We start from the raw sequence: 24908 nt of genomic DNA, 5'->3' as shown, positions 1-24908 counted from the left end.
AGGGCAGAAACCACCAGGCACCGGGGATTTGTTTTTTGGCGCCAATGTCACGCAGGGGGAGCGACCCCATAGGCAAGGGTTGCTACAGGGAGGGGTTGGGGGGGCAAATTTATTTTAGGCCGTTTCTGCCCCCAGGGGGGGTCAGAAACCTCTAGGTGCCAGGGCAAATTTTTTTTGTGTGTTTTTTTTTTTTTGTTTGTTTGTCTTTTTAGAGATGGGGAGCGACCCATTAGGCAAGGGTCGCTCCCCTTGGGGGCAAATTGTATTTAGACCATTTCTGCCCCCCTTGGGGGCAGATTGGCCGATTTTAGGTCAATCTGCCCCCACGGTGGCAGAAACCACTAGGCACTGGTGATTTGTTTTTTGGCGCCAATGTCACGCAGGGGGAGCGACCCCGTAGGCAAGGGTCGCTCCCGGGCAGAGGGGGTTTGGGGGGGTCAAATTTATTTTAGGGCATTTCTGCACCCCCTGGGGCCGGCTGAGCTAGAGGCCAAAATCCACAGGTAGGCACTTTGCAAAAAACACCTCTGTTTTCTGTGAAAAAATATGTTGTGTCCACGTTGTGTTTTGGGCCATTTCCTTTCTTGGGCGCTAGGCCTACCCACAGAAGTGAGGTACCATTTTTATCGAGAGACTTAGGGGAACGCTGGGTGGAAGGAAATTTGTGGCTCCTCTCAGATTCCAGAACATCCTGTCACCGAAATGAGAGGAAAAAGTGTTTTTTTGGCCAAATTTTGATGTTTGCAAAGGATTCTGGGTAACATAACCTGGTCAGAGCCCCGCAAGTCACCCCATCTTGGATTCCCCTAGGTCTCTAGTTTTCAGAAATGCACAGGTTTGGTAGGTTTCCCTAGGTGCCGGCTGAGCTAGAGGCCAAAATCTACAGGTAGGCACTTTGTAAAAAACACCTCCGTTTTCTGTCAAAAAATGGGATGTGTCCACGTTGCGCTTTGGGGCATTTCCTGTCGCAGGCGCTAGGCCTACCCACACAAGTGAGGTATCATTTTTATTGGGAGACGTGGGGGAACGCTGGGTGGAAGGAAATGTTTGTGTCCTCTCAGATTCCAGAACTTTCTGCCACAGAAATGTGAGGAACATGTGTTTTTTTAGCCAAATTTTGAGGTTTGCAAAGGATTCTGGGTAACAGAACCTGGTCAGAGCCCCACAAGTCACCCCATCTTGGATTCCTCTAGGTCTCTAGTTTTCAGAAATGCACAGGTTTGGTAGGTTTCCCTAGGTGCCGGCTGAGCTAGAGGCCAAACTCCACAGGTAGGCACTTTGCAAAAAACACCTCTGTCTTCTTTTAAAAAATGTGATGTGTGCACGTTGCGTTTTGGGGCATTCCCTGTCGCGGGCGCTAGGCCTACCCACACAAGTGAGGTATCATTTTTATCGGGAGACTTGGGGGAACGCTGGGTGGATGGAAATTTGTGGCTCCTCTCTGATTCCAGAACTTTCTGTCACCAAAATGTGAGGAAAATTTGTTTCTTTAGCCAAATTCTGAGGTTTGCAAAGGATTCTGGGTAACAAAACCTGGTCAGAGCCCCACAAGTCACCCCATTTTGCATTCCCCTAGGTCTCTAGTTTTCAGAAATGCACAGGTTTGGTAGGTTTCCCTAGGTGCCGGCTGAGCTAGAGGCCAAAATCTACAGGTAGGCACTTTGCAAAAAACAGCTCTGTTTTCTGTCAAAAAATGGGATGTGTCCACGTTGTGCTTTGGGGCATTTCCTGTCGTGGGCGCTAGGCCTACCCACACAAGTAAGGTATAATTTTTATCGGGAGACTTGGGGGAACGCTGGGTGGAAGGAACTTTGTGCCTCCTCTCAGATTCCAGAACTTTCTGCCACAGAAATGTGAGGAACATGTGTTTTTTTAGCCAAATGTTGAGGTTTGCAAAGGATTCTGGGTAACAGAACCTGGTCAGAGCCCCACAAGTCACCCCATCTTGAATTCCCCTAGATCTCTAGTTTTAAAAAATGCACAGGTTTGGTAGGTTTCCCTAGGTGACGGCTGAGGTAGAGGCCAAAATCTACAGGTAGGCACTTTGCAAAAAAAACCTCTGTTTTCTTTCAAAAAATGCGATGTGTCCACGTTGCGTTTTGGGGCATTTCCTGTCGCAGGCGCTAGGCCTACCCACACAAGTGAGGTATCATTTTTATTGGGAGACGTGGGGGAACGCTGGGTGGAAGGAAATGTTTGTGTCCTCTCAGATTCCAGAACTTTCTGCCACAGAAATGTGAGGAACATGTGTTTTTTTAGCCAAATTTGGAGGTTTGCAAAGGATTCTGGGTAACAGAACCTGGTCAGAGCCCCACAAGTCACCCCATCTTGGATTCCTCTAGGTCTCTAGTTTTCAGAAATGCACAGGTTTGGTAGGTTTCCCTAGGTGCCGGCTGAGCTAGAGGCCAAACTCCACAGGTAGGCACTTTGCAAAAAACACCTCTGTCTTCTTTTAAAAAATGTGATGTGTGCACGTTGCGTTTTGGGGCATTCCCTGTCGCGGGCGCTAGGCCTACCCACACAAGTGAGGTATCATTTTTATCGGGAGACTTGGGGGAACGCTGGGTGGATGGAAATTTGTGGCTCCTCTCTGATTCCAGAACTTTCTGTCACCAAAATGTGAGGAAAATTTGTTTCTTTAGCCAAATTCTGAGGTTTGCAAAGGATTCTGGGTAACAAAACCTGGTCAGAGCCCCACAAGTCACCCCATTTTGGATTCCCCTAGGTCTCTAGTTTTCAGAAATGCACAGGTCTGGTAGGTTTCCCTAGGTGCCGGCTGAGCTAGAGGCCAAAATCTACAGGTAGGCACTTTGCAAAAAACAGCTCTGTTTTCTGTCAAAAAATGGGATGTGTCCACGTTGTGCTTTGGGGCATTTCCTGTCGTGGGCGCTAGGCCTACCCACACAAGTAAGGTATAATTTTTATCGGGAGACTTGGGGGAACGCTGGGTGGAAGGAACTTTGTGCCTCCTCTCAGATTCCAGAACTTTCTGCCACAGAAATGTGAGGAACATGTGTTTTTTTAGTCAAATGTTGAGGTTTGCAAAGGATTCTGGGTAACAGAACCTGGTCAGAGCCCCACAAGTCACCCCATCTTGGATTCCCCTAGATCTCTAGTTTTAAAAAATGCACAGGTTTGGTAGGTTTCCCTAGGTGACGGCTGAGGTAGAGGCCAAAATCTACAGGTAGGCACTTTGCAAAAAAAACCTCTGTTTTCTTTCAAAAAATGCGATGTGTCCACGTTGCGTTTTGGGGCATTTCCTGTCGCAGGCGCTAGGCCTACCCACACAAGTGAGGTATCATTTTTATTGGGAGACGTGGGGGAACGCTGGGTGGAAGGAAATGTGTGTGTCCTCTCAGATTCCAGAACTTTCTGCCACAGAAATGTGAGGAACATGTGTTTTTTTAGCCAAATTTTGAGGTTTGCAAAGGATTCTGGGTAACAGAACCTGGTCAGAGCCCCACAAGTCACCCCATCTTGGATTCCTCTAGGTCTCTAGTTTTCAGAAATGCACAGGTTTCGTAGGTTTCCCTAGGTGCCGGCTGAGCTAGAGGCCAAACTCCACAGGTAGGCACTTTGCAAAAAACACCTCTGTCTTCTTTTAAAAAATGTGATGTGTGCACGTTGCGTTTTGGGGCATTCCCTGTCGCGGGCGCTATGCCTACCCACACAAGTGAGGTATCATTTTTATTGGGAGACTTGGGGGAACGCTGGGTGGATGGAAATTTGTGGCTCCTCTCTGATTCCAGAACTTTCTGTCACCAAAATGTGAGGAAAATTTGTTTCTTTAGCCAAATTCTGAGGTTTGCAAAGGATTCTGGGTAACAAAACCTGGTCAGAGCCCCACAAGTCACCCCATTTTGGATTCCCCTAGGTCTCTAGTTTTCAGAAATGCACAGGTTTGGTAGGTTTCCCTAGGTGCCGGCTGAGCTAGAGGCCAAAATCTACAGGTAGGCACTTTGCAAAAAACAGCTCTGTTTTCTGTCAAAAAATGGGATGTGTCCACGTTGTGCTTTGGGGCATTTCCTGTCGTGGGCGCTAGGCCTACCCACACAAGTAAGGTATAATTTTTATCGGGAGACTTGGGGGAACGCTGGGTGGAAGGAACTTTGTGCCTCCTCTCAGATTCCAGAACTTTCTGCCACAGAAATGTGAGGAACATGTGTTTTTTTAGCCAAATGTTGAGGTTTGCAAAGGATTCTGGGTAACAGAACCTGGTCAGAGCCCCACAAGTCACCCCATCTTGGATTCCCCTAGATCTCTAGTTTTCAAAAATGCACAGGTTTGGTAGGTTTCCCTAGGTGACGGCTGAGGTAGAGGCCAAAATCTACAGGTAGGCACTTTGCAAAAAAAACCTGTGTTTTCTTTCAAAAAATGCGATGTGTCCACGTTGCGTTTTGGGGCATTTCCTGTCGCGGGTGCTAGGCCTACCTGCAGAAGTGAGGTATCATTTTTATCGGGAGACTTGGGGGAACGCTGGGTGGAAGGAAATTTGTGCCTCCTCTCAGATTCCAGAACTTTCTGCCACAGAAATATGAGGAACATGTGTTTTTTTAGCCAAATTTTGAGGTTTGCAAAGGATTCTGGGTAACAGAACCTGGTCAGAGCCCCACAAGTCACCCTATCTTGGATTTCCCTAGGTCTCTAGTTTTCAGAAATGCACAGGTTTGGTAGGTTTCCCTAGGTGCCGGCTGAGCTAGAGGCCAAAATCTACAGGTAGGCACTTTGCAAAAAACACCTCTGTTTTCTTTAAAAAAATGGGATGTGTCCACGTTGCGTTTTGGGGCATTTCCTGTCACGGGCGCTAGGCCTACCCACACAAGTGAGGTATCATTTTTATCGGGAGACTTGGGGGAACGCTGGGTGGAAGGAAATTTGTGCCTTCTCTCTGATTCCAGAACTTTCTGCCACAGAAATGTGAGGAACATGTGTTTTTTTAGCGAAATTTTGAGGTTTGCAAAGGATTCTGGGTAACAGAACCTGGTCAGAGCCCCACAAGTCACCCCATCTTGGATTCCCCTAGGTCTCTAGTTTTCAGAAATGCACAGGTTTGGTAGGTTTCCCTAGGTGCCGGCTGAGCTAGAGGCCAAAATCTACAGGTAGGCACTTTGTAAAAAACAGCTCTGTTTTCTGTCAAAAAATGGGATGTGTCCACGTTGCGCTTTGGGGCATTTCCTGTCGCGGGCGCTAGGCCTACCCACACAAGTGAGGTATCATTGTTATCGGGAGACGTGGGGGAACGCTGGGTGGAAGGAAATTTGTGTGTCGTCTCAGATTCCAGAACTTTCTGCCACAGAAATGTGAGGAACATGTGTTTTTTTAGCCAAATGTTGAGGTTTGCAAAGGATTCTGGGTAACAGAACCTGGTCAGAGCCCCACAAGTCATCCCATCTTGGATTCCCCTAGATCTCTAGGTTTCAAAAATGCACAGGTTTGGTGGGTTTCCCTAGGTGCCGGCTGAGCTAGAGGCCAAAATCTACAGGTAGGCACTTTTCAAAAAACACCTCTGTTTTCTTTCAAAAAATGGGATGTGTCCACGTTGCGTTTTGGGGCATTTCCTGTCACGGGCGCTAGGCCTACCTACACAAGTGAGGTATTATTTTTATCGGGAGACTTGGGGGAACGCTGGGTGGAAGGAAATTTGTGCCTCCTCTCAGATTGCAGAACTTTCTGCCACAGAAATGTGAGGAACATGTGTTTTTTTAGCCAAATTTTGAGGTTTGCAAAGGATTCTGGGTAACAGAACCTTGTCAAAGCCCCACAAGTCACCCAATCTTGGATTCCCCTAGGTCTCTAGTTTTCAGAAATGCACAGGTTTGGTAGGTTTCCCTAGGTGCCGGCTGAGCTAGAGGCCAAAATCTACAGGTAGGCACTTTACAAAAAACAGCTCCCAAAAAATGGGATGTGTCCACGTTGTGCTTTGGGGCAGGAGCAGGAGGGGGGTGCAGGAGGACTCTGGGGAGGGAGGAGGTGAAGGAGGAGACCCCTATCAGTGCCAGGAGAGGGATTCCCTGTCACTGATAGTACCATGGTTTTCGTTGCAGTATGTTTGGCACGAAAACCATGGCGGTGGGCCGGGTCGTAATCCTGAGGGTGGGATTGTGGTGGCCGCCGGGCTGGAGACCGAAGTCTCCATCCCAGCGGCCATTACCCCCCTGGCGGGCGGTGTGTTAAAGTGGCGGTTTTAGATGGTGGTAACCGCCATGGTCCAAATCCCATTTTTTTAACCACTGGCCTGTTGGCGGTATTACCACCACTTTAACACCTACCGCCAGGGTTGTAATGAGGGCCTATATGTTAATCCAACTACCACCGTGCACAGCCTTCAGTCATGCATGGCGGTGGTTGGCCAGAGGCCAACCCCCTATGAGCACCCAACCTTGCACTGTGCATGGCCTTTGTCCTTGTGCGGCAGGGGTTGCCCGCAAGGCTGGCCTGCAACCAGACCCTGTGGCCAACCCCCCTATCCACCCAACCCCACACTGAGCATGGACCTTTAGCTGTGCATGGTGGGAGTTGGCTGCAGCCTGTCTCTCTGGGTGTGAGAATAGATGTAAGAGGGTGTATCTTTGGTTGAGAGTAGCTGTGAGACTCTTTGTTTGAGTGTGAGAGTCCGTTCATCAGTGTCTTAGTCAGTGTGCCAGTGTCTGCGCAGGTCTGTGAATGGGTGCCTGAGGGTGTCAGTGAGTCTGTAAGTGGGTGAGTGAGAGTCTGAGTGGTTGTGTGAGTGGGTGCGTGAGTGTCGGAGTGGTTCTGAGTGGGTACATGAGGGTCTCAGTAGGGCTCTGAGTGGTTTCACATGGGTCTGAGCTAGTGTGCGAGTGGGTGCATGAGTGGGTCTCAGATTGCCTCTGAAAGGGTCTAAGTAGGTGTGTGAGTGGGAGAAAGAGAGAGAGAGAGAGAGAGAAAGAGAGTGAGAGTGAAAGGGAGAGTGAGAGAGATAGAAGGTTTCTTAGGCTTTGATAGATGATATATTTAGAATGAGATATTTCTGCACAAATTGAAAAGAAAAATGTATTTGTCAAAAAAAGAGTCAGATCACCGTTCAGTATGAGCCTTAAACATTTGCACTTGAACATAAAAAACAGAAAAATGACCAGGGATACACCTGTGACCTTCACCCTTGAGCTATTCATATTTTTTTCAAATTGTTTTGCCTTTTACAGGCTATCTGGGACCGCGGGGAGCCTCAAGGCCTCTCCCATGGTGCCTGCTCATTATTGTTTTTTAAATTAGTTTTGGCCCTTAATGGTCTCTCTGGGACTGCAGGGGAGCCTCAAGGCCTCGCCATGGTCCATGCTCATTATTATTCTTTATTATTATTTTTAGCCCATTGCAGGCTATTTTTGAGTGCAGAGGGAATCTCAAGGCCTCCCCCACGGTCCCATTGCTCCAGCAAGCAGGCAGCTGCTTTTAACAGCAGCTCCCTGGTTGCTGGAGCAAATATTTCATCTGTCTTCCTTGCACTCATCTCTGTGTGCTGGCAAGACCGATGGAAACTCGGCTTTCTGGCAGTGGGACCTGTTTGGCAAGTTCCACTGTTATGTTTGCTGTAGCTTAGCTGCAGCTGATAAAGCTGCAGCCAAACTACAGCAAAGAGCTAGGTCCCAGAGGTGGGCACCCCAGGACATAGCAGGAGCCGGCCCTGGGGAGTGGCAGTCTCCAAAGGCAATCAATGGCTCCTAGAGTGGGGCCCCTTCCAGCAAACAAGAGCCTCATGGGTGGTGGTCCTCAGGGCTGCAAGGGGCCCAAAACAGACCCCCTTTCTATTTCTTTCAGTTTGTCTTGAGGAGGTGGTGGTCCCTGGGGCTGCAGAGGGGAGCTGGGTAGCCCCCTGTATTTAAACTGAAATATGCCCCTCCACTTCAATAAGCATTGCCCTGGGATTTGGCCCACCTGGGTGCGTGAAAAAGATGAAGCACCGGAGCCCGTGCTTCATCTAAAAAACAAATGGGTTGTCTGATCTGCGGATCAATTTTAAAAAATGCTTTTTTGCTCTGGGGGAGGTCCCTGTGAGACCCCAGCTCCAGAGCTAAGGGGTCAGGGTATCCGTACCCTGGCCAATTCTCTTTTTTTCACATTTTTGTCTGGGATTCAGCTCAAGCTGAGTCCCAAGATGGTTGGCAACACTTTCTGGTTTGAAGTGTTGGCAGCCAATCAGATCTCAGTACAAGATCGGAAGGGGTAGTAAATCTAGATTTTCTTCAATTTCCCAAAAACTACTGAATGGATTTACACCAAATAATTAAAAGGCCTCTTTCTGGACCAAGAGCTACCTTTCTGCCAAATTTCATGTAATTCTGTGCAGTGGTTTTAGCGCCAATGCTGTTCAATTTCTCATCTGAGAATTATCATTAGAAACATTCCAAATTTTAATCCCCCTTTATCTTTGGCTCCTGCTTCATGGATCACCCTGAAACATTCCAGACAGCAGCTCATGTCACTGTTGATTTATTTTGGAAATTTTCATTAAGATTCGTTAAACGGCGCCAAAGATATAGGCAAGCAAAAAATAGCTTTTTCTATAGAAGCTAGGTCCTATATATATATATATATAGATATATATATATATATATATATATGTGTGTGTGTGTGTGTGTGTGTTTTCCCCGGGTGAAAACTATCTGCCTTGGAAAATCCACATTTGACAATATATATACTTTTATATATATTCCTACATGTATATTCACAAACGGAGCCGTACCCTGATTAATGGACACGAAAATACTTGCACTACATGGCTAATTCGTTTGCAGTAATAATTTATTCACAGGCGACGCGTTTCATTCTCAAAGAGATCTTCTTCTCAGCCAATACCCAAAACAGTTTGTACCACTAACTTTAATAAATACATACCACAACAATGAAAATGGTAAAGATACTGTGATTTTGAATCCACCTTTTAGAAGAGAGCGCCAGTTACACATAATATACCATGAGAAAAATAATTTTCAAAAAAGGAAAGAGCATAAACTGTACAACTCAATTTCTACATTTTCCATGATACACTACATTCCATTTCAGGGCAAGTGGTCAATGCCTGTATAGCTCCAAATATTTATCCGGTCATATTACATACTAATACAAGGCTAAGTAGCCCACATTCTGTACATTTTCACACACATCTTATATGTAAAAAAAGGCTTCTATCCATCAATCTTAGTATACCCCTATATGATTCTGCATAATTTCCAAAATTTCTGATGTTCAGAAGTAAAATCAGGACCAAGTGGCCATTTTCATGTATACTGTAAACCCATCTCCTACCTAAAAGGATCCGCTATAAAAAAAAACACCTCAAAACCCCCATTTAAAATATTATGCATCACTTAACATGAATAAAAAAATAGAGAGGGAAGGGGGAACAAAATATGTGAAAATCATATAATCAAAAAATATACATAATAATATCCTGGATGTCTTTTCATCCTTAAGACATCAAATACTGACTGTTATTCATTCTATATGCACAAACAATTCCTCATCAAGGTTGAGACCCATCGGGGCCTTGCAATTGAGGTGCACAATATATTTAGACTCGATAATCCGTAGCTTTTTTCTCTGTCCCCTCCTCTCAGTAACAGCTCCACCCTGTCAATACCAAATAAGAAGAGTAGGTCAGGATTCTGAGAGTGTACTTGTTTCCAATGTCTAGCTACCGTATAAAAGTGATCATCATTCCTAATTGTTCTCACATGCTCCAAAATCCGTTTTATCAATGGACAGATAGTACTTCCTACATAATAGAGTCCTCATGGGCACCTTAGGGCATACACACAGACATCACTGCTACATGTAATGAATTTATTGATCTTCCATCTATGGCCATTCAGAAGTAAAAAGGTTTTGATGTTCCTATTGTTCTTGCATGCCTTGCATTTGCCACATTTGTAGAAACCCCTCTATTCTGAAAGTCAACTGTCATGTGTGGGATCCATTTTAATGGCACTGTGTACTACTAACATGTCTTTTATGGACCTCGATTTACGATAAGTGATCATAGGATACTGTGAGACTTTGTGTCCAATTATTGAATCAGATTTAATTAGATGTCTGTGCTTAGAAATCCTCCTCCTAATCTTATCTGACTCTGCATTATAGGTAGTAATAAGTCCCACCTTACCTTGGTCATTCACTGTTCTAGATTTCTTAACAAAGAGGTCCTTCCTTGACACAGTGTTCACTATCTCCTTAGCCTCCCTGAGCACCTTACAGGATAACCTCTATCTTGAAATCTATGTAAAACCTGGCTTCTTCCTTCCCATAAGCCTCTGAACTGCTACAATTCTGCAGAGCCCTCAGTAGTTCCCCATAAAGTATACTCCACTCCAACATAACAGGGTAATGGCTCTGTGTATGTAGTAGACTATTATCATCTGTTTCCTTACTGTAGAGGGAGGTCTGTACCCTACCCTCATTAATTTCTACATGTATATCTAGAAAATCCATCTCCCTATCATGTATCTGATGTGTAATTGATAAATTCAGTTCATTACGTAAAATATGTAGCAGAAAATCTTGTAGAAGACTTCTAGGACCATCCCAGATGACAAAAATGTCATCAATATATCTTGTCCAAAGGGCTATGTGTCCTGTCCAGGATTCATTACCCTCTGACCAAATATATTGCTGTTCCCACCAATCCATGAAGATACCTGCAAAGCTTGGAGCAAAACAACTTCCCATTGCTGTTCCAGTGACCTGTCTATACCACTTCCTATTGAAAAGAGAATTCTAACATATCCAATTCCAATAGCATCATGGTATGATCATACAAATAAATAGCTTTATCGCGAACAAAATGGCTGAAGGCCCCAATGTCCAAACCATGATCAATGCAAGTGTACAATGACACTGCATCTATAGTTGCCAAAAGATATGTCGGCTTCCACAGTATCTCCTTTATTTTAGATATAATCTGCACTGCCCCTGCAATATGCAGGTAAATTCAAAACATACGGTAGCAGGAACTAATGTAAATACATAGAGGTAGGTTCCAAAAGGCAGGCATTGGCAGAGATTATCAGTCTACCGGGGGGGGGTAGTTTTATCCTTATGAATTTTGGGAAGCATATAAAAACATGGTATCACTGGTTTCTGTACATTAAGAAATTTAAATTCATCAGTACTCAGGAGGCCCCGCTCTCTCCAATCAGTAAGTTTACAGTGATAATGAGGCAGATTGTTTATATGCCTCTATCCTTGAGGGCTCGTAATCCCTTGCTCTCGTCAGTTGTGTGTCAGCCTCCTGTAAATACTGTCTCACATCCCACAATACCACATTACCCCCCTTGTCCGAGGACTTGATGACATACATGTACATATATGTATATTGATATTTAGATAGATGTTACCTAGTTAGTTCTAGTTAGGATTTTGTTTTACAATAGCTTGAGCATTTTTTGTTATGCCAATAACTTTGGCACTGCTTGGTGAATCTTCACGAAAATTTAAAAACTTATAATTTGGACAGTTCAGCTGCTGTCTTGAAAGTTTTGGGGTGATCCATCAAGGGTGGGCTGAGGAAAAGGGGGGTTCCAAAACACATTCTCCCCATTCTATGGCAATGGGATTTTTCAGAATTTTGCACACAACTACAGCCCGAACCGCTGAACGGAATTACACAAAATTTGGCATAAAGCTAAGTCTTAGTCCGGAAAGCACACTTCTTGTGATTTGGTGTAAATCTGTTCAGCGGTTTAGAGATATTTTAGGCTAACAAATATCGATACACAGGGCTGCAGATTCTCCATGGATCCATCACGGATCAATCTGCGGATCCAAAAGCAATAGGAAGCTTCTGAAGTTGCACCCACCAATTTGTTTTATTGGGGAATGGTCTCAGGGGCTGAAATGTGTGCTGCAATTAATAGGAAGGGCTCATGATAGGATTTCCCTGACCTCAGAGGATAAATGTAACTGTGGCTGATGAGTAGATAATTTGAAAAAAAATGTGTAAAAATAATTTTATTTACGTTTTCTGAAATCCGTGGATCCACTCTCAGATTCACACATGGGGCCACACTTAGCCCCACAGATGGATTCCTAGATTTCAGAAAACATAAACAAATGTATAAAATATTAGAGCACATACTTAGCCATTTATACAGACACTCCCACACCCAGTCACACACCCAGAGAGACACTCTCACCATCTCACCAAGGCACACACTATCACACACAGTCTCACACACACAGAGACAGTCTCACACCCATTCTCACTATCAGACAGACTCTCTGAAATCCACTCTCACACCTAGACAGACACTCTCACACCCAAACAGAGACTATCACACCTAGACACAAATTCTCACATCCACTCTCACAGCCACGCAGACAGTCTCACACCCACTTTCACTCCCAGTTAGACACTCTCACATCCACTTATACACCGAGGGAGACACTGCTACACTCACTCTCACATCCTGGTACACACTATCACACCTAGAGAGACACTCACACCCACTCTCACACCCAGACAGACATAGTCACACCACTCTCAAACACTCTCACACCCACTCTCTCTCTCAGGCTCTCTCATGCCCACGTTCACACCTAGACAGATGCTCACACCCACCTTCACACCGAGACACTGTAATACCCAAACACCGACCCTCACATCCACTCTCACACCCATACACACACTCTTATACTCAGCCTCACACCCAGACAAACACTCTCACGCTCACTCTCACACACAGACACTCTCACATTGTCTCATACCAGAGTAAGATACCTTACTCTGATGCACACAACCTCTCACCCCATCTCTCACATCAAGCACATATTCTAACACCCACTCATATCTAGACAGATACTCTCACACCGACTTAAACACCAACAGGGACACTGTCATACCCCCTCTCACAACAACACATACCCTCTCAAATTCACTCTCACACTAAGACATTGACTGTCATACCCACTCTTACACCAAGACAAACATTCACACATCCACCCTCACACATAGACAGCTTCTCACACACCCACTCTTACACCAATGCTGACACTCTGACATCCATTCTCACAATCAGACAGATACTCTCATAACAACTTGCAGAACAACAGACAGACACTCTCATACCCACTCTTACATTGAGACAGAGACTCTCACACCCACTTTCATAGCTAAACAAACAGTTGTGCAGTGTTGGGTGGCCTCAACCTGAAAAGGAAGGTTGTGGTTGCCATTTTGTTGTTTTGGGTAAAGGTCCCAGGGCCAAATTTGTGGGCAGCAATTTATATGAAGGGGTCAGGGTAGACAGTCCCTGACCCTAGGAGTTGACACCAAAGTGGCAGCTTACTTAATATTCAACTTGAAATGTCTGAAATGGTTTTCTTTGGCAGATTCAGATGGATCTGCAGATCCAAATGATATGTAAAAAAAATAGAAAAAAAGAATTAAGAAAATGTATGGAGAAAAGGGGTTGGGATGTACTTGATAACTACATTTGTAATAGGATGCAGTTTCTGATACATAGCAAGCACACACTGATGTATAGACTAAGAAACGCAGGCCCACACTAATGCATACACTAACACACACAAACACATAGGCCCTCATTACAACCCTGGCAGTCAGTGATAAAATGGTGGTAATATCGCCTACAGGCTGGCGGTAAATACTGCCAAATTATGACCATGGTGGAAAGAGCTCAGCCAGACAGCTACTTTACCACACCGACCGTCAGGGCGGAATCAACAGGCACCACAGTGGTAGCCGCATACAGCAAGGTGGAAGTCAATGTTCCGCCCACTGTATTAAGACATAGGGAAGCGCCACCTTTTCTGGGGTGGTACCAACGACATCAAAAGCCTGGCGGAAACAATGCACAGAAGGAAAACAACTCACCTGTGGAGACTCAGGGAAAAACCACGCCGCCATGGACCCTGGACTGCATATATTCCCAATGCTTTTCTACGTCCTGCTCCACCATGAACACCAACAACGGTGAAGGGAGGGAAGAGAGTGACACCCCCACGCACAACACCCCCCCACCCGCAACACCATACACACAAGCAGATGCAGTAATAAAACATATTTACCCCATACCCCTCAGGAACAATGCAAGGACAACACAAATACATGAAAGTGAATGTAATAGATAAATACAGTAGTAATATGTGCATTCAGTCTAAAAATATATATATATTTACAAATCAGGGACACTGCCCAGTCCTCAATGTTCGTGGGCCACAGGGCCACATTACAAAGTCCAAGGCCCCACTTGACTCCTGCAACAACATAGAGAGAACACTGCAGGGGCATCAGCTTGAAAATAGGCAGGCACCTCAGGGGCACAGGGAGCTCCTCAGCAGGCAGTTAGATCAACACCACTGGTCCTGGAGGGTGCAACATGCCCTGTGTGCTGTCCTAGGGACTGCAAGGCCACAGTCCCTCAAGTGGGTGATTTGCCCACTGCTTGGTCCTGGGGAGTGCAAGGCTACAGTCTCTCAAGTGGGTGATTAGTCCACTGCTTGGTCCTTGGGAGTGTAAGGCCACAGTCTCTCAAGTGGGTGATTTGCCCACTGCTTGGTCCTGGGGAGTGCAAGGCCACAGTCTCTCAAGTGGGTGATATGCCCACTGCTTCGTCCTGAGTAGTGCAAGGCCACAGTCTCTCAAGTGGGTGACTTGCCCACATGCTCTGGAGGGGGCAACATTCCCTGTGCTTGGTCCTGGGGAGGCTGGGGTAGGTGGGTGCCATACCCACTGGTTCTGGAGGGGGCATTGTGCCCTGTGATCTTCATCCTGGAGAGGATGGGGTAAGTGGGTGTGTTCCCTACTGGTTCTGGAGGGGGCATCGTGCCCTGCGATGCAGGTATCGGGGAGTGCAAGGTCACAGTCTCTCAGGTAAGTGTTATATCCACATGATTTGCATGGGGCATGCCGCACAACAGCCCATGAACGCAGGACTACACACTGTCCACCGGCTGCTCAGTGGTGGTGATGCTGATGTTGCCGCTGGTGGTGGGGGGGAGCTCTAGCCCATCCCCTGCAGCCTCGGACGGCTATCCACTGGTGCTGCTGCTGGTGGTGGTGGCTGTGGGGGGAAGCTCCTCCCCATCCCCTGCAGCATCAGACGGCTGCCCACTGCTGGTGGTGGTGGTGCTGCTGCTGCTAGTGGTTGTTGTGGGGGGAGGCTCCAGCCCATCCCTTTAGCCTCGGACGGCTGCCCACTGCTGGTGGTGGTGCTGCTGCTGTTGGTGGCAGTGGGGGGAAGCTCCTGCCCATCCCCTGCAACCTCGGATGGCTGCCCACTGCTGGTGGTGGTGGTGGTGCTGCTGCTGCTGGTGGTTGTTGGGGGAAGCTCCTGCCCATCCCCTGAAGCTTCGGATGGCTGCCCACTGGTGCTGCTGCTGCTGGTGGTGGTGCTGGTGGTGGTGGGGGGAGGCTCCAGCCCATCCCCTGCAGCTTCGGATGGCTGCACCACCATGGTTGGTGGTGGGGGCTCCAACTGAGTCCCAGCACCAGGCGCCTTGTCTTTTCTGCCTGCTGGTGCAGGCCCCTTGCCCTTCCTGGCAACAGCTGAGGAAGGCTCCTTGCTCCTCTTGGCAGCAGCTGGGGATGGCTCCTTGCTCCTCTTGGCAGCAGCTGGGGATGGCTCCTTGCTCTTCTTTGCAGCAGCTGGGGGTGTCACCTTGACCTTCCTAGCAGCACTTGGGGTAGGCACCCTTTCCGTGTGGCTGTCTGGTGCCCGGGATCCTTTCCCACCACAAGTTGCTGTGGACATTACTGGGCCCGTGTACTGGGTGGCTGAGGTGCTTGTCTGGGTTTTACACACCCTGGCCAGATGTGAAGGACGTGTGGGAAGGGAAGGGAAGAGGTCAATGGTGGAGAGGAAAAGCTGCTTAGGAACATTGGTGCGGGTAGAGGGAGAAGGTTTGGGAGTGGAGGAAGAGGGAGTGATTGTAGGAGGTGTCTGTCTGCTGTGTTTGGGTGTAGTTGCATGGGCTGGATGCTGATGTGAGGTGGATGGCTGTTGGGTGTCTGAGTGCTTGCGTTTGTGTACCTTGTAAGGAGGGTGCACAGACACAGTGGGAGAGGACCCAGGGTATGTGTGCATGGATGTTGGGGTGGTGACTGCCAGTGAGGTGTGTGCTCTGATAGGTGTGCTGGTGATGGCGGTAGTGGATGAGGATGTAGTGCATGCAGGTGTGAATGTAGATGCAACTGGGAGGGATGTGGAGGAGGAGGAGGAGGGGAACACAGTGGAGGCAGTGGATGTTGTTATGTCTGCTTCTGGGTGGTGTTTGTGTGAGTGCCTGTGGGATGAAGTGTGGTGCCTGTGTTTGCCTCTGTCACTCTTGTGTGTTGTCCGGTGTGCATACTCATCTCATTGTGTGCTTGGGATAGGGACAATGGCTGCCATCAGAGAGGAGGCCAGAGCCTGGATTGATCTCTGTTAGGCCGCCAAGCCAGTGTGAATGTCCTCCAGAAATGCATTGGTCTGTTGCATTTGGGCTGCCAGCCCCTGGATGGCATTCACAATGGTTGACTGCCCAACAGCGATGGATCTCACTCAGGGCAGCAGGGAGAAGTGGGGCAGGGCCTGAGGTGCCGGCGGTGAAGGAGATGCCCACCCTCCTGGGTGAGCGGGCACGGGCAACTCGATGAGGGGCTGCTGGGAGGGCGGTGCAGGTACAGAGGGGGCAGAAGTACCTGTAGCTGAGGTGGTCACTGAGGTATCCGCCACCACCAGGGAGCTTCCATCGGAGGAGGTATCCGTGTCCGAACTGTCCCCTCCAGTCTCTGCCGGGGTGCTCCCCTTGCCCTCCGTCCCACTGGTGCCCTCACCATCAGTGGACTCTGTCTCCTGGGTCCTGTGGGATGCAGCGCCCTCCATCGCCGGTGCCTCTGCTCCTCCACCAGATGATGCTAATGCACATAAGGACAGGATGACGAAACAAAAAGGGGGGGAGAGACAAAGGATACACTTGGTCAATGGTTGCAACAACACCACCGTTGGAGTACACAGCACCCTCACACAAAGGGAACAGGCCTCCGCATTATGCAATGTACTACCAGTAACAATGCTAGTCACCAGGGCATGGGGAGGGAAACATACCACCAACTGCAGCATACCTGGGACCCACACACCCCTGCCCAGTAGTGGATGTCTACCAGCTAATTTAGAGCAATTTCACTACAGAACTCTGCCCAACATGGGACCTACTCTGCAATGTCAGGCCTGGCCTAGGGGAACCCACAGGCACAGATCCCCCACCTGGATACCACCCCACCAGGCATAAGTAGTAATGATGGGCACTGTACTCACCCCCTTGTTGTTGCTGTGATGCCCCCAAGCGCCCATCCAGCTCCGGATAGGCCACCGCCATTATGCGGGCCATCAGGGGCGTCGGGGTTCTACGGGCACCCCTTCCTTGTTGGGAGGCCATCCCTAGCTGGGCCTCTGCCGTCTTCTGTGCCCAGCATCTCAGGTCCTCCCACCGTATCCAACAGTGGGTGCTCCGTCTGCCGTTGACCATGCCATATACCCTTCTTTTGATTGGCGCTGACCTGCAGAGGAAATATACACAGGGAAAGTTATTAGTCACACCGTCGTGCCTGTTACACTCATGGCCCACCATAGCCCTTCCCATCCCCTTATGCACAGACATGGCCCAGCATACATGCAGCACACTGCCCAGGGTCCATCCACCAACCCCCCATATAAGGCCTTCACACACAGCACTCCATGCATTCATGCCCCATGCATTGTGCTGACAGTGTACTCACCTGTTGGTCTTGAGGCCCATACAGCAGTCCATGCTGGGGTAGGACCCCGTCCACTAGTCTCTCCAACTGAGGTGAAGGCAGGGGCCCTTTTCCCAGTCACACGGGCCATGGTAGGTTCCAGACACAGGTCACAGCAGCACATGCAGTGCAGGTCCTTTCCTGTTAAAGGTCAGACAGGCAAGTGTGTGAACAGATAGAAAATGACAGTGACGTCCGTCGCGGTGCATACCGTCACCGCTGTCGTACATCACCTTTGGCCACTGTACCCCATAGGGCCCAATAATTACCAATGAGGAGTTACGCAGCTGTTCCCGACCGCCTCCTGCAACAGTGCACGTCAATAGAATTACCTCACTTCCACCTGTCCCTCCATACAGGACAGGCGGAGGCCATTTCAGAGGGAGGCAGGCCATTGATCATAACTGCATCACAGTTCGCAATTGTACATACAGGACATATGCCACTAATACATTAATAAATCACATCATGCATTGAACTGTAGTGGCTACAATGTACAGATTATGACCAGCTCCTCACTCTTTTGCCTCATAGATTGCAACCACTGTGGATGAACAGGAGATGGAGATATCCCCTGTGTACAGTCCCCTAGTGGACTTGGCAACAATGGAGGACAGGCACATTATCCTCACCTACAGACTTGGCAGGGCCACAATCACGGAGCTGTGTGCCCAACTGGAGACTGACCTGATATCTCCTATCCGTCACCCTACTAGGATCCCCCATCTTGTGCAAATGCTATCAGTGCTCCATTTCCTGGCATCTGGATCTTTCCAAGTGACAGTGGGCTTGGCAGCAGGAATGTCACAGCCAATGTTCTCAATAGTGCTGACCAGAGTGTTGGCTGCCCTGATTGAACACGTGTGCAGCTACATTGTTATCCCCCAGGTGGAGGATTTGGCCACAGAGAAGGCTGACTTCTATGCAATGGTACATATCCCCAACATAATTGGGGCGATTGATGGAACACATAATGCATTTGTCCCTCCTCGACAAAATGAACAGGTCTTCAGAAATCGAAAACGTTTTCACTCGATGAATGTGCAGATGGTGTGTTTGGTGGACCAGTACATCTCCCATGTCAATGCTAATTATCCTGGGTCTGTGTATGATGCCTTTATCCTGAGGAATAGCAGCATCCCAAATGTGATGGCCCAACTCTAGAGGCACAGGGTGTGGCTAATACGTGAGCCCTGGTTCCCACCCAGTGGATGTTGGTGTATGGTTACGGTGTGGGTCATAAGGGTTAGTGTGTGGCTAACAGTTGTCCCTTGATATTTGCAGGTGACTCAGGTTACTCCAACCTCTAATGGCTACTGACCCCTGTGAGGAATCCCAGGTCAAGGGCTGAGGAACGTTACAATGACGCACATGGGCGAACAAGAAAGATAATTGAACGTACATTTGGCCTTCTGAAGGCCAGGTTTCAGTGCCTCCATCTAACAGGTCGGTCCCTGTGCTACTCACCCAAGAAGGCCTGCCAGATAATCGTAGCATGCTGCATGTTGCATAACTTTGCTTTGGGATGCCATGTGCCTTTCCTGCAGGAGGAGGAAGCTGGAGATGACCGTGTGGCAGCAGTGGACCCTGTGGACAGTGAACATGAGGAGGCAGAGGATGAGGATGAGGCCAACAGATCTACAGTGATACGACAATACTTCCAATGAAACACAGGTAAGACAGTGTAACTTCACATTTCATTGACAGTTTTTTGTTTGACATTGTCACTGGCAGGCTGTTATTTCCCACTCCTATGGCCACACACTGTACCCTTTGGAACTCTTTTTGCAGATGTTGGTGCACCACTATTGCTCCTGGTGTGTTGACTGCAGCCAACTACAGGTCTTTCCTATGTATACATTACTGTACAGTTGAATTGCAATGTTTAAACCTTGTTAAACAAATACATACTCAAATCATTTGACATAATCCATACTTGTATTTTTTCAAAGTGTGTTTATTGCAGTGCTCTGAAGAAAAGGGGGAAGTGTAATGGGTTGGGGTGATGATGGAGGAAAGTCAAGGGTAGAGTCCAGGGTATTTGTAGCACAGGTGCATTGTCCAAGGGGGCATAGGAAGGGGAGCAATGGCATTTAAAGGTGGACAGGGTGATAGGGTGGGACACAAGGGTGACAATAAGGAGAGTCTTATTTCCTGGTGGGGGTCTTGGCAATAGTCTCTGGCTTCTGCCTGGATCGGAGGGAAAGTTTGCGGGGTGGTTCTCCTTCTGCAGGGGGAGGGGCACTGGTGGCCTGTTGGCCCTGTGGCAGGGCCTCCCGTCCACTAGCGGCAGCAGAGGTGGAAGGCAATTCAGTACACTGGCTAGTGGCAGGGGCCCACTGGTCTGACACAGCCTCCCTCATTAAGTTGGTAATGTCTGCCAGCACCCCGGCTATGGAGACCAGGGTGATGTTAATGGACTTTAATTCCTCCCTGATCACCTGGTACTGTCCCTCCTGCAGCCGCATGTTCTCCTTTAACTTGTCCAGGATCTGGCCCAGCGTATCCTGGGAATGATGGTATGCTCCCAGGATCGCGGTGAGTGCCTCCTGGAGAGTCGGTTCCCTGGTCCTGTCCTCCCCCTGGCACACAGCAGTCCTCCCAGCTTCCCTGTTGTCCTGTGCCTCTGTCCCCTGAACAGTGTGCCCACTGACACCAGGTCCCTGATTATCTTGGGTTTGTGGTGTGCCCTGGGGTCTCTGTAGAGGGGGACACACTGCTGATTGATGTGTCCTGGGGACAGAGGTATGGGTACGCTGGGTGGGTGCTGTGGTGGTTTTTTCTGAGGGGGGAGGCTCTGTGGTGGTGAGTGACTGTGCCTGGGTAACCGACTGTCCGGAGGTCCCTGATTGGCGAGGTTGGACATCCAGATCCAGGCGAGCAGAGTCACTGTCATCACTGTGGGCCTCTTCTGTGGGGGGACTGGATGTTGCTGGCACCTATTCTCCGGTGTTATTGACCTGTGTGGCTGTAAATGCAGTGTTAATTATTTCTGTGTTTGACATATTGTGCATGGGAGGGCTGCCCTCTATGGTTGTTATTGCCCTGGCAACTTTGCCTTGTGTGAGTTGTTATGTGGTGGGGTAGGTGATTGTCTCTAGTGTGCATGCTTTAGTAATAGATGTCCATGCAGGATTGTGAGGGGTGTCCATGCATTGGTATGGCATGCTGGGCTAGGCATTGGATGAGTGATATGTGATGGTAGGGTGTGTGGGAGGTGGTGGGGTGATGGGAGTAAGGGTAAGGGTGGGGGTATGTGACGGCATGCAGGTAGGGTGGTGAAAGTAGTAAAGAGTTGACTTACCAGAGTTCAGTCCTCCTGCTATTCCTGCCAGGTCCTCAGGATGCAGTATTGCCAAGACTTGCTCCTCCCATGTTATTAGTTGTGGGGAAGGGGGTGGGGGTCAACCGCCTATCCTCTGTATAGCGAGTTGGTGTCTTGTTAAAATGGAACACCCCTTCTCTCGTAGGTCGTTCCACCTCTTCCTGATGTTATCCCTTGTTCTGGGGTGCTGTCCCACGGCATTGACCCTTTCCATGATTCTGCGCCACAGCTCCATCTTCATAGAAATGGATATCTGCTGCCTCTGTGATCCAAATAGCTGTGGCTCTACCCGGATGATTTCCTCCACCATGACCCTTAGCTCCTCTTCAGAGAATCTGAGGTGTCGCTGTGGTGACATGGGTGTAGTGTGAGTGGTGTGGGGGAGGGTGTGTAGGGTGATGTGTTGAGGTGTGTGATGTAAAGTGCGTGGGTGGTGTATAGGTGAGGTATGTAGCTCTGGTTGTGTGGGTGCTCTTGCTGTCTCTTTCTGTTGGCAATTATTTGTAGTCTTAAAGGGTTGTGGGTAGTGTGGGTGTGTGTTTGATAGTGGTGTGGGTATGGTGTGTGTGGGTGTCAGGCGTGTGTTATTTGTATTGTACAATGTGGTGTTGTTTTGTTTGTATGTGTGTATTTTGAGCGCAGCAGTGTGTACCGCCAATGGTTTACTGCCATTGAATGTCCGCCGTGGTGATTCGTGGGTCATTATGTTGTGGGCATTGTTCTATTGGTGTAACGGTGTGGGTTTTGATATTGCCAGTTTATCACTGACTATTGGGCTGACGGACTTGTGTCTGAATAATGACGGATTGGTGTGTATGTGTCTTCATATGGTGAACGGATATCCGCAGCGGTGGCAGTATATTGGGGGCAAGTGGGATTTACCGCCAATGTCATAATGAGGTCCATAGTGATGCACACACTAAAACAACCAAACAGACACTGATATATATACTGATTTAGTCAGAAAAATACTGATGCATACTTTGACAAACCCATACACACACTTATCCATACACTCACTGTTAGACTTTTCATCCTTGGCGTGGACTCCCTTAACTTTTTGTCTATGCTCCCCAGGTTGTTGATGTGTGCTGGACTCTGATTTTACTGTTTTTGTTACTCTGGGCACTTTACCACTGCTAACCAGTGCTAAAGTGCAAGTGCTCCTTTACAAAATCTGTATGTAATTGGTTCTCCAATATTGGCATAATTGTTTTACTGTTATGTCCCTAGTAAAGTGCACCAGAGGTGCCCAGGGCCTGTAAATCAAATGTTACTAGTGGGCCTGCAGCACTGGTTGTGCCACCCACACAAGTAACTCTGTAATCATGTCTCAGACCTGCCACTGCAGTGTCTGTGTGTGCAGTTTAAACTGCCAAATCGACTTCGCAAGTGAACCCACTTGCCAGGCCTAAACCTTCCCTTTTTATATATGTAAGGCACCCCTAAAGTAGGCCCTAGGAAGCCCCATGAGCAGGGTGCAGTGTATGTTAAAGGTGGGGCATGCACTTATGTGTTTTACATGTCCTGACAGTGAAATACTGCCAAATTCGTTTTTTCACCACTGCAAGGCCTATCTGTCTCATAGGTTAACATGGGGGCTGCCTTTAAGTATGATTAAAGTGCAGATTCCCTTTGGGAGCAGATAGACATGTGGAGTCTCTGAACTCACATTTAAAAAATACATCTTTTAGTGAACTTGGTTTTTAGATTGTGTGTTTGAATATGCCACTTTTAGAAAGTAGGCATTTTCTTGCTTAAACCGTTTTGTGACTCTGCTTGTTTGTGGATTCCCTGTCTGGGTCAGTTTGACAGTTGGGCTGTTTGCACCTCTCCTATAGACAGTGACACAAAGGGAGCTGGGGTGCTGCCTGCATATTCTGATGGGCCATCTGGGCTGAGGGGAGGAGTGGTCACTTACACCTGAAGGGGCTGTGCCTGTCCTCACACAATGCAGTCTCCAACCTCCTGGTGTGTGTCTGGGGCCTGGCCAGGGCAAGGCAGCATCTTACAAACAAGAGAGACTTTTCTTTGAGGTTTGCCTTCTTCAAAGACAGAAAGGAGTATAAGAAGTGGACCTAAACCCCCTGAAAATTAGATCACTACTGGATTCAAGAGGAACCTCTGCCAAGGACAAGAGCTGAGGAGAAGTGCTGCCCCTGCCTGTGACTGTGCTTTGTTGGGCTATCCTGCAGTTGCTGCTTCTGCCTGTGAAAGGGAGCAAAGACTGGACTTTGCTGTGCATTACTGCTTGAGAAGACTCTCCAAGTGCTTGAACTGAGTTGTCTCCTGTTGTTGAAGCCTCAGGACCATCAAAGACTTCCTCTGCCATCACTTGGACTCTCTGCTGAGTGCTGAGACTCTCGCCCTACCAAGGGTGCCTTATCCAGGCACTGTGCCCTTGAGAGGAGAGGCTGGCACCTAAGAACTGAAGATCCATGCACAGACCACCATGCGGGGACATTTTCGGCACCTGAATCGTGGCTGGAAGATCGACGCTACATGGCTGGAGAAACAACACACAACACCCGCTAGTGGCTGCTTATAATAACTCAAACTCCAGGCAGGGTGGTTTCCTGGGAGTGAAAAATCAATGCAAAGTTTGCCCGGACCTAAGGTGCCCATCCCGAATTCGAAGCATTGCTCTCTTGCGAGGAAGCAAAATGACGCATCGAAGACCAGACCGCAGAAGAAAACGACACACGGCCTTGCTTGTGAGTAAGAAATCGATGCATTGCTGATATTTTGCAATGCACACACGCCCCTACAGCTTTATTTTTGATGCAAACAAGGTACGTTGTGTAACAACAGCAAACTCACTGTTTTCTAAGGATTAAGGGGGTCATTCCGACCCTGGCGGTCCATGACTGCCAGGGCCGGGGACCGCGGAAGCACCGCCAACAGGCTGGCGGTGCTTCCTGGGCCATTCTGACCGCGGCGGTAAAGCCGGGGTCAGAAAAGGGCAACCAGCGGTTTCCCGCCGGTTTACCCCTGGCCCAAGGAATCCGCCATGGCGGCGCTGCTTGCAGCACCGCCATGGGGATTCCGACCCCCTTCCCGCCATCCTGGTCCTGGCAGTAAATACCGCCAGGAACAGGATGGCGGGAACAGGTGTCGTGGGGGATGGGCAGTGCAGGGGCCCCCTAACAGGGCCCAATAAAGATTTTCAGTGTCTGCTTTGCAGACACTGAAAATCGCGACGGGTGCCACTGCACCCGTCGCACCCCTTCAACTCCGGAGCCGTTCAGAGCCGGCTTCATTGTTGAAGGGGCTTTCCCGCTGGGCCGGCGGGCGGCCTTCTGGCGGTCGCCCGCCGGCCCAGCGGGAAAGTCAGAATGACCGCCGCGGTCATTTGACCACGGTACGGTCTTCTGGCGGTTCCCGCCAGGCGGCGGCTCCGCCGCCCGCCGGGGTCGGAATGACCCCCTAAGACTCTTATTCTTTTTAAAATTCATATCTTGGCTTGTGTATGTCAGATTTTTTGTCGTTTTTGGTCTTATTTCATTTAGATAAATATTACCTATTTTTCTAAATTGGTGGAGTGTCCATTTTGTAGTTTTTTCACTTCATTACTATGTGTGTTGCTACAAATAATTTACACATTGCTTCTGGGGTTAAGCATGTCTTCTTGTGCCAAGCTACCAAGGGGGTGACCGGGGGTTACCCAGGTGTGTTTCTCCTTTACCCTGACTAGAGTGAGGGTTCCTGCTTGGACAGAGTGTAAACTTACTGCCAACCAGACACCTCATTTCTAATAGATAGATAGATAGATAGATAGATAGATAGATAGATAGATAGATAGATAGACAATTCTCTCTCTCTCTCTCT

The 24908-nt window shown here is 48.5% G+C and overlaps 1 protein-coding gene across 1 annotated transcript in view; it reads left to right on the top strand.

Moving 5' to 3' along the window:
• Positions 1 to 24908, top strand: part of LOC138284407 (mucin-2-like) — a 1933778-nt gene that overhangs the window by 1218273 nt on the left and 690597 nt on the right. The window lies entirely within an intron of this gene.

The sequence above is a fragment of the Pleurodeles waltl genome, chromosome 3_1 (assembly GCF_031143425.1).
Source record: "Pleurodeles waltl isolate 20211129_DDA chromosome 3_1, aPleWal1.hap1.20221129, whole genome shotgun sequence".
Taxonomy (NCBI): domain Eukaryota; kingdom Metazoa; phylum Chordata; class Amphibia; order Caudata; family Salamandridae; genus Pleurodeles; species Pleurodeles waltl.
The sequence above is the reverse complement of the archived record's forward strand: the minus strand, read 5'-3'. Positions and strand labels throughout refer to the sequence as shown.